Source organism: Aptenodytes forsteri, unplaced genomic scaffold (assembly GCF_000699145.1).
Source record: "Aptenodytes forsteri isolate BGI_AS27 unplaced genomic scaffold, ASM69914v1 Scaffold166, whole genome shotgun sequence".
NCBI classification, from domain to species: Eukaryota; Metazoa; Chordata; class Aves; order Sphenisciformes; family Spheniscidae; genus Aptenodytes; species Aptenodytes forsteri.
The window spans coordinates 6,164,358-6,173,767 of record NW_008796110.1 but is presented as its reverse complement, the minus strand read 5'-3'; positions in this window follow the sequence as shown (position 1 = coordinate 6,173,767).

Genomic DNA, 9,410 nt, shown 5'->3' with positions numbered 1-9,410 from the left:
ACTGCTTTATCATACCAAATGCATTTTGGGTATTAACAATATGATGAAGTTTTATAAAAAGACCTCCATTATTTACAATAGTTGCTATTCAAGTGACATTGCTCATTTCATCTAAGTAATCACAGTTCTTAGGCTGAAATTGGGAAGCAGTATTATACAGCCGCTAAAAAAGAAATAGATGAGACTATATATATGTAAGGGCTTTCCAATTTAATATCATACTTGGATTTCTAACACAATGATAATGCTCCCTAGGTATGGACTAGAAATCAGATTCAAATCACCATGGGTTTGTACATGAACATAATGAACACTGGGTATATTCTTTGAGAAATAATCATCACACCCTCTTGCCAAAAAATAGCAACACTTTTTAAAATTATTTCCTCTGTAACACAGCCCCTTTTCCATGTGCAGAACAGATCACCTCCTGTTTAAATACCACAATCGTGACTACAAAATACCAGAGTCAGCCAATACTAAAACCACTTATGTGCTGTACATGTTCATAATAAAGAACAAAAATATGAAAGCACTTGCAAAAACAGATTGCACACATTAGCTTCGGGGCAGCAGAGACTTGCACAATGACACTCTTATCTTGATATTGTGCTTCAATTTGCAGTGGCCTGTTTTGCCTAGGAGACACACCTGCCTCATCACTTATCTGACATAAAAGAAGACACACCATGTTTTGAAAGATGTATAAACACCCTAATATGTCATGTCAGTGTCATCAGGAATGGCAATGAATATTATTTCCATTCTAATGATCTTCTTTCAGATGCATTTAAGTCTCTATTTTTCTCTTTTTTTTTCTTTTTAATTAAAAGACAGACAAGCAGGTGAGGCAGATGATAATAGTGCTTTACCTCACGTGTGGCGTACTGCGGTCCATATCCCACTCTGGAACTTCTCCTCCTGAGGCTGAAAGAGAATGAAGGTGATTAGCAAAGTACTGGAGTCTCTGGAAAGGACAAGAGAAGGGGCAAAATGGGGAATACTCATACATGCTCTGTATCAAATTATAAGCTGAGGGGGAAGCAGGAGAACCTTTCTGAAGGACCAAAAGGGTGTTGTAAAATAAACTATGAGAAATTGCTTAGAATACAGTTCAGAAATCCGAATTTGGTTTCTACTGGTGGTACACAGCAGCCTTAGGCAAATCACTTTTCTTTGCATTCTGTCTGTAAAATAGAATAGAATAAAATAGAACAGAATATTTTCAGTTGGAAGGGACCTACAATGATCATCTAGTCCAACTGCCTGACCAATTCAGGGCTGACCAAAAGTTAAAGCATGCTGTAAAGGGCATTAAAATGGAGTCATGAATACCTTCTTCCTTCTGCACTTTCCCTTGGCTATTCACTGTGCAAATTCCTTGTAGCCAAGACTTTTTGTCTCTCTTCACATGCTTATGTAGAGACTTTAGCATAATGAGGCCCTAATATTGACTGATGCCTTCTGGTGTCATTGTAATACCAATATTTAAAAATTAGCTAACTTCTATTTACAGTTCCACCACTGACTTCAAAGGAAATTCTGCTATTTCAGTGAACGTCTATGCGATTCAACTTACAGATTTAGTAAATAATTAGAATAATATTTACCAATCATTCTGAGATATGGTAATGCTTAACTAAGATGTACAGAATACTTTTAGTCCCTACAGTAAGTGAGGCATGCGAGTCTCCAGAACATTAGTAGCAGCAGCATATCTAGCACAAGTTGAGTAAAATAGAAAAAAAAAAAGCATTATATTTGGAAATTTGATGCCTTCAGGATGGTTTCAATATTCAGTGACATACATACTTTTGGCAACGACTATAAAGGGAGGGAGTGCTTATGAATGACGTTTCACTCACTCCTCTCGCTATTCAATTAGATGTGGCTGATACGTTAAGTGGTTTTCAGTAAGAACGTAAGGGACCAGCAGGAATGGCTTTCAACAGCATTAATCAATAATGCAATAGCACAGTGGTTGGTAATGAAAAGGCAGCAGTTACTAATGGTTAGCACTGTGCTCTCTGAGACACTGCTCTTCTCTCATGTGACCTGTTGTGGAGTGATGGTAACCCTTCTACACCATAGCCAGGTAAGCATGCACTCCAATAGAAGGACATTTCTCAAGGCCTTTTATCATTTCCCTCCCAACTACTAAAGCACTATAGTTGCAAAACCAACTTGCACTTTCAGGCATTAGATGTACCCATCCAAATAGCCCAGAAATTTCAGAGCATGAGTTCATCTGTGCCATTCATCACTCCAGAGTGGCAATTAGGCCTTGGATATGCAATCATGTTAATGTGAGGAGATCAAATTTTGTCTGAGATTAAAAGGAAAAAAAAAACCTGAGCACAGTGCAACTTCTTGCTGTGAAGTAGATCTGCCACAAACAAAAAGCTTTACCCGTAGGGATATCTCTTCAAACAAGGAATACATCTTGTCATGACCCAAAGCCCTGGGGTTTTTTGTTTACAAAGGTGTTCCCCAATGTAGACCAACAATGTAAACAGTAAGTCCACAGAAAGACTTTCTTCTGCTGCCAATCGTTCTTACCCCTACTAATCTCTGTAATCGCGATCCCTCCTTCCCCTCCAGATACTCCTGTGCTGGCTGCAGCCCAGATTCCAGGGTGCAGCATATACAGCTATCTTCTTCACACCAAAGGCCTCAACACTGAGCCCAGCATTGGTGCCAGCTCCCTGCCCGAGTGAATCATGAGCTACCACAGCTGGGACAAGCAAGCTCCCTGAAGCTACTTCTTCTCCCCGTAAGTTAACTGACCTCAATATCTGAACACTAACAGCTAAAGACTCATCATTAGAAGGAATCTCAAGTGCCAGCAGAAACACTAACCAGACGATGTGAAGAGAGTACCTGAAAGTACCAAGTGAAAGAGCTAGCACGTACTCTGGCAGTGAACAAGGATGCCAGTTGCGATTACCAAGGAGATTCTGGGGGTTGTAAGAGAAAATATCCAGTTGGAGCAGTAGCTTGCAAAATCCTAGGCTAGAAATAATGACAAAACAGACAGCCCTCTTCAAGGCTGTGAAGAAAGCATAGCAGCTGCCATCCTCATGTGCCACCTCTCTTCACTGCTGTTGGTGCAATTCTGTTTACTTGTGCTTCAAGCTTTGCCTTTCACAGCATAGCCTACTGATAAAAAAATGGCCTCCTCTCTGCCCTTTGGACTTAGGCCTTTTATTAGACAAAACACAGTTCAGTGCCTGTTAAAGGAAAGGCAGGTTCTCCTATTTATCTTCCTTTTCTGTTGATCATTTTTCATTGACATGTTTCTAACAAGAAGGATTTCAGCACCTCTTCTGGGCAGGACCAAATCAACAGTATATTCTTTCTCCACTTCCATAACTGGTTCAAAGGTCCTGGTGCCAAAAGACTGCTCTGTGGTACAATGAATAACCTACTTCACAAAATAATGATGCCATATAAGTTACTAAGTAGAATTATATTGATTTTTTTAGTGCAATCTACATTATATCTGGCAGCAGGCAGTGTGTAAGTCACCTCTGAACAGAGCCCTTTGACCACGTGCTATTCCTTTTACACGGTGATCATGTGCCGCAGAGCAAATGAAACAAGAAGTGGAATGGGGTCAAATGGGCATCCCTGCAGAGTATTAAGATAAAGGACCTTATATTTAAAACTGGAAGATCTAGTCATCTTAACACAGGCTAAAGATTAGGATCAGTGCTTTTACAGGAAGATTAATTATAGTGTGAGAAGTAGGGAATCTATCAGAACGAAAAGCCTGCTTCATGAGAGCAATTTAGCAAATGCAATTTCAGCTATGACTCTAAAAAATGATGAACCTGACATGCTAGTAAATGTCAGTTACTTGAAGCTTATTATTCATTTTATGTACAACAGAATTGTCTTAGTACTCTGCTTAGAGCAGCTGAAAACAAGAATCCATTTGCTTTGTAATTCTGTAGTTGTAGGTACATGACACATTAGCCATGGCATTTTTCCTACCATAGTTCATAACAACCCTTAAAATTATTATCTAAAAGCATAATGGTACTGAACTTCTGCAGCTGTTTTCAGTTTCTTCTGTTAAAAAAAAGAAGAGGAAAATGGAAAACAAACCATTTTCATGCAAACAGAAACACGCAAAGTTATTTTTTATGCTAACACATTAAGTAGGCATGTGGTCATTAAGATTGCTATTGTATTTTGCATAATTTAGGAAAAATTGCTGGAAAAAATATACACTTTCTCATATAAAGGAGCTCTTTGAGTAAAATTAGGGTTTTTGTAAGTTTTCCCATGATAGCAGCAGTTGCTATCATAACAAACAAAATTTAGATCAGGTGTTTGTTAACACTGAGTTTCTAAAGATAAATAAAAGGCACTCTGGGACTACTCATGCTATGGATTTGTTTCTAATGCATTGTAACTTATATTCAGAATCTACCAGCAATTTTCAGACTGTTAACCTTTTTTAATATTTTCCAGTTGTTTCATTGCAAACCCCTGTCATTTGATATAATAATATACATGAAACACATCTCGACTTAGATTGCAGCTAGTCATGCACGAGGTGAGCAAGATCTTTATACTTTTCTCCAGCTACCAGACAAAATCTGTGTCCTTGCATCACTGATAATGGACCCTAGAGTCTCTATAGACTCAGAGGAACAAAGCAAAGGCGAAGGGATGTTTCTGTTTTTCCTGAACACATGAAGAGAAACCAATCGTGTTTAGCCAGCTTGGGTGTGTATAAACTAAAGACGAGCTAAAGGGCTAGGCTCTTTTTATGGAGTGACATTCTGGGAATGTAGGTGAAAATCAGAGTCTTTGAGTCCCAGAAAGTATGAGAAGGGCTGTTAGAAGGATTAAGTAAACAAAATATGTGGGAACTGGGGGTGCTTAGTTCTCTTCTGGAGTATGTACTGTCTGATTCTTCTTCTTCAGTATGTACCACTCCATTATTCCATACCTCAGGTGCTCTTTTGTCTTGAGCAGCAACCAGGGGATGCAATTCTTGTTGAGCAGGCTGACAGATGTTACCGATTTTGGGGGTTTTGTTACAAGAAATTTCTTAAAGCTCCTGTTCCAGCAGTCAGGTGACTATATTAGAGTTTCAGCTTTCAAGGAAGGCTGAGGAGTAGGTCTTGCACCTTTCTCCATCTGATCTGACAGGGACATGGCTTGACATGCCATGGCACAGCGGTACTGGTCAGGCCTCTCCTCTCGCGAGAGCTCCACAAAGCCATTTCACCCTGTGAAAATATAAAACCTGGCTACTTCTGAATAACCAAGGAAAGCAAAGCCACCAGAAGCTAGCGTGTTTTGGGAGACATAAAACTGATAAGCAATATACAGTCACAGCAGCAACAAAACATTGCTCATCCATTCCATCAGCCCTAGGCTAGGTAACAAGTTTACACACAATAACTGCTTGCACATAAACCCTACAACTACCATTGCAGGGTTTCCTTCCTGCCCTGGCAGACTATAAGGAAGCAGGAAAGTGTGCAGAGACACTCCAGGGCATGATTAGTTGGTTATATATTCTGCAGAAAGCATAACATACAGCAATCACTTGCCACAGCAACCTTAATGTATGGAGAATCAATTGCAGAAATAAACTGATTTTAATTACAGGAGTAAATGTAATTAGCAAGTAAGCTATATCTAGACAAGTAAGAGAAAAGGGAAAGCCTTTTACAAAGGTGTTTTATTTCTTCAATTAATTGAGAGCTTAATGGGCATTATGCTCATACTCAGTTATTTAGTGTATGCTCATATTCAATTATTTAGTGTGTCCTCATGGGCAGCTCTGCAGCAACTGAAGGGAAGAAACAGGCAAAGGGTGGCTAGCTGCAGGTTTCTGATCCTAAAAACAATGTTATATTGGCAGCTATGGTCACCAGGAATAAAATTTGTCTGGCTTAATGTAAGTGTGAACCTGTGAAATGTCTGTGTCCGAGTTAGCCACCCTAGGCTCACTTTATAAGTATTGGAGAAACACAGACATCTTTAGTGGGAAACGCATCTCATCCTATGGTAAAAAACTAATTATTTTTCTCTGTAAAGAAGACCAGGGTGACATGCTCAGACTTAAGATACTGAATTTCTACATCTAAAGTTATGACTCAAGTGGTCTTGACCAGCTACAGAGAACCGATGCTCACGGCTGCTTATTAATTTCATCTAAAATGCCACTGGATTTCTGTACTGAAAGAGACCTTGTAATAGCAACCAGAACCCAAGATTTCCCTCTAGTGGACAAGCAGCTTAACCACAGTTTTAGACTCGCCTGATGAATCCATGTTTTCTCTGCATGTGGCACAGCTTCAACAAAAGGGCAAATTATGGTCCCAGGTTGTAACTTAGTCTACCAAACCTTGCTACTGAGAGGGAGAGGCAGGCAGTATCTTTTTCTCCCCCCCCCAAGATGCGGGGATTAAATTCAAGTTTTCCACTTCCTTTGTGGAGGTTTGTTTCATAAGAGGAGAATAATAGTGGTGGTGGCTTCAAACAGAAGACTGAACCTCAATTAGGTCTGTCAGAAGGGTACAGCTGCTTGCCTTCAGGAAAAGGCAGAGAGAGCCTAAGTAGATGAAGCCAGGAATTCTCTTTTCAGAGTTGCTTTATACTGAGAGTGCTAACTGCTGTTAAGCATCTAGTTTGGCAAAGCCTGGGCACCTGACTTCAGGAGCCCAGACCTAAGCTTTACTCTTTGGGTTTGAGTCCTTCTTTATAAAATACGAAAAAAGTCCTTCTCTGCTTTTCAGGGGCACTGTTAAAATAAACAGATAGATCAGAGATTCTCAGGGGATCAGATACTGAGGTAATGTCACGGTGCAAGTATTTTTAAGATTTTATCCTACATCCTTGTATCCTAATCTCATATTCTTAAGTCTCTGAAAATGTCTATCTTTATAGGGAGAAGGAAGAGTATGAAAAGGAAAATGTCAAACCACACACACAGACAAATCTTCACCCTCGTACACAGAATATACAATAATTACTTCCAATCCTAGTATATGGGCAGGGATAATCTAAACTCTAAGTAGCATCTCTATAGTAAAATTAAAAAAAAGACCACAAAATATGTTTACAGTTGAAAGGCAAACGCACGGAAGTCAGGGAATGCAGAACTGGGACGTTTTAAGCAACATCAGCTTGGCCTCATTTGTGTCTGCATCTTTTGCTACACGATCCGAGATTTCTTTTTATAGGATTCCACCAGTTAAAGAGAACAAAGGCTGGTACCTCATCCATGTCGAGTTATTCAGTGTTTCTTTTACAAAACCGGGAGTAGACAACTTTGAATTTTCAGTTTGTCTTAAACACTTGATTGTACCTTCCAGTTATTAAAAAATGCATTCTCAGTATTTCAATGTATGAAGATTTATGAAATTTACAGGTGAAAGCCCTGGAAATCAAGATAGTAAAAAAAAAAATTCTGAAAGTTAATTTCCTCCCATTTTTTTCAGAGTATTATTTGTGAGAGCTTTCTCCTTTGAATGTCTACTCAGTGCTTCAGCAAATCTAATCTCCTGATTATACACAGATCTAATGTTATTTTAGACCATTTTATGAAGCCCATCACAATCGCTATCTTCACTGACAGACTGGAAAACTTTACAGAGATTAAATTTTCTCACTGTCATCCAAAAACTGACAAAAAGGGGAATTCCGTATTCTAAGTCCCAAGCTAATTTTCTGTCTACTGAAGATCATGAACTTACAATAAATATTTTTTAATCTATAATTTATGTAACATTTCATTTCACAATATGCTGGACTGGAAATGGCCCACTGTTTGTTTTTATACTTTGAAAGAGTATTTCCCACACAGTGTTAGATCTGAAAAGGTTGGCCTTCAGTGCAATAGCCAATACTGTCAAAAAAGCAGGTGGAAGAAAATGTCTTTTAATGTGACTCCATGAAGACTGTTTGAGCAGTTGTACTGAAACAACAGCGTTGACCTCATGCTTTGAGAAGCTTGGCAGATAGACTGTTATATGAGGTCATACCTGTGTAAGACTTTAGGTATCACTAACAGGCTGCTGTATTATTAAATACCATTAGAGGGATGCATTCACGACTTTGAATATATTGCAATGCAGAGGATGTCTGTATGTACAACATATTGCAGTACGTTTCTGAAAGCCTGTTGCATACCAACGATTACATTATATCCCACAGGCAAAGATGGCTAAAGCACCAGGATTAGTTTTGTAGCTTAACTTGGTTCTATTACTGAATTTCTGAGCTTAATTTCCCTGAAATATTTCTTCTTGTGTGAAGTACCAGTCCGGCTTCCTATGTTCCTGAAAACTGTCTGCCAGTGCCACAACTGAATCCAGCAGATTTCATACACTCCTCTATCTTACAGGACTCTAAGGAGACTGAGGAAACACTGTGTGCATCATGGGGACTGACCAGAAAGTAGGGAAGGCAGCAATAACCAGGGACGCATCAGAAGAAATAATGGGCCACTAGAAGGGAAAAGAAGGAATGCTAGTGACAGGTAAAGTTACACAAAAACGAAAAAGCACGAGTCCTTCGGACATCCTTATTTGCCATTCCCACATTTACTGATTATGGTGAAAGGAGGTTCCCGTAAACACAAAATCCAAACTTCTGCATAAGAATCACCACTTACTTGGCACTACACATCTTTTTAAAAAGATGCATAGTTTTGCTTGGATTGCACAGCCTGACCACTGCATTTCTCTTTAAAGCAGCGGCATAACTCTCCACTTTTAGACCGCAGCCTGGGCCCAAGCAGGTGGCTTGGCGCAATGCCCATCCCGTTACAGCACGGGATCCGGGCACAACAAAACCACCTTCCCCAAGCACCGCCTTCCCCACTCCCAGCCACCCACCATTTCCTGCAGAAAGCACCTCCGCACGGCACTTTCAACGAACAGCACTGCAAGGCTGGCCCCAGGCACCCATCCCACAGCCCTGCTGCGAGGCTCTCCGAGTCAGTACGGGGGGGGCAGCGGCCAGGCCTCCTTCCCGCCCGCCTCACACCGGCAGCCCGCAGGAAACCAAGGGAGGGATATGTGCCTCCCGTGTTAGCGAGAGAAACGCTACACGCCGGCAGCGAGGCCCCGAAGGCCAACCTTTAGGCTGGGCACGGAACCAGCCCTCCCACTCCCCGCCTGCTGCGAGGCTCTCCGAGTCAGTACGGGGGGGGCAGCGGCCAGGCCTCCTTCCCGCCCGCCTCACACCGGCAGCCCGCAGGAAACCAAGGGAGGGATATGTGCCTCCCGTGTTAGCGAGAGAAACGCTACACGCCGGCAGCGAGGCCCCGAAGGCCAACCTTTAGGCTGGGCACGGAACCAGCCCTCCCACTCCCCGCCGAACGCTGCCTCCGGAGCGACAGCTGCCGAGACGGCTGCCGCAGCGAAGACGCCGGGCAT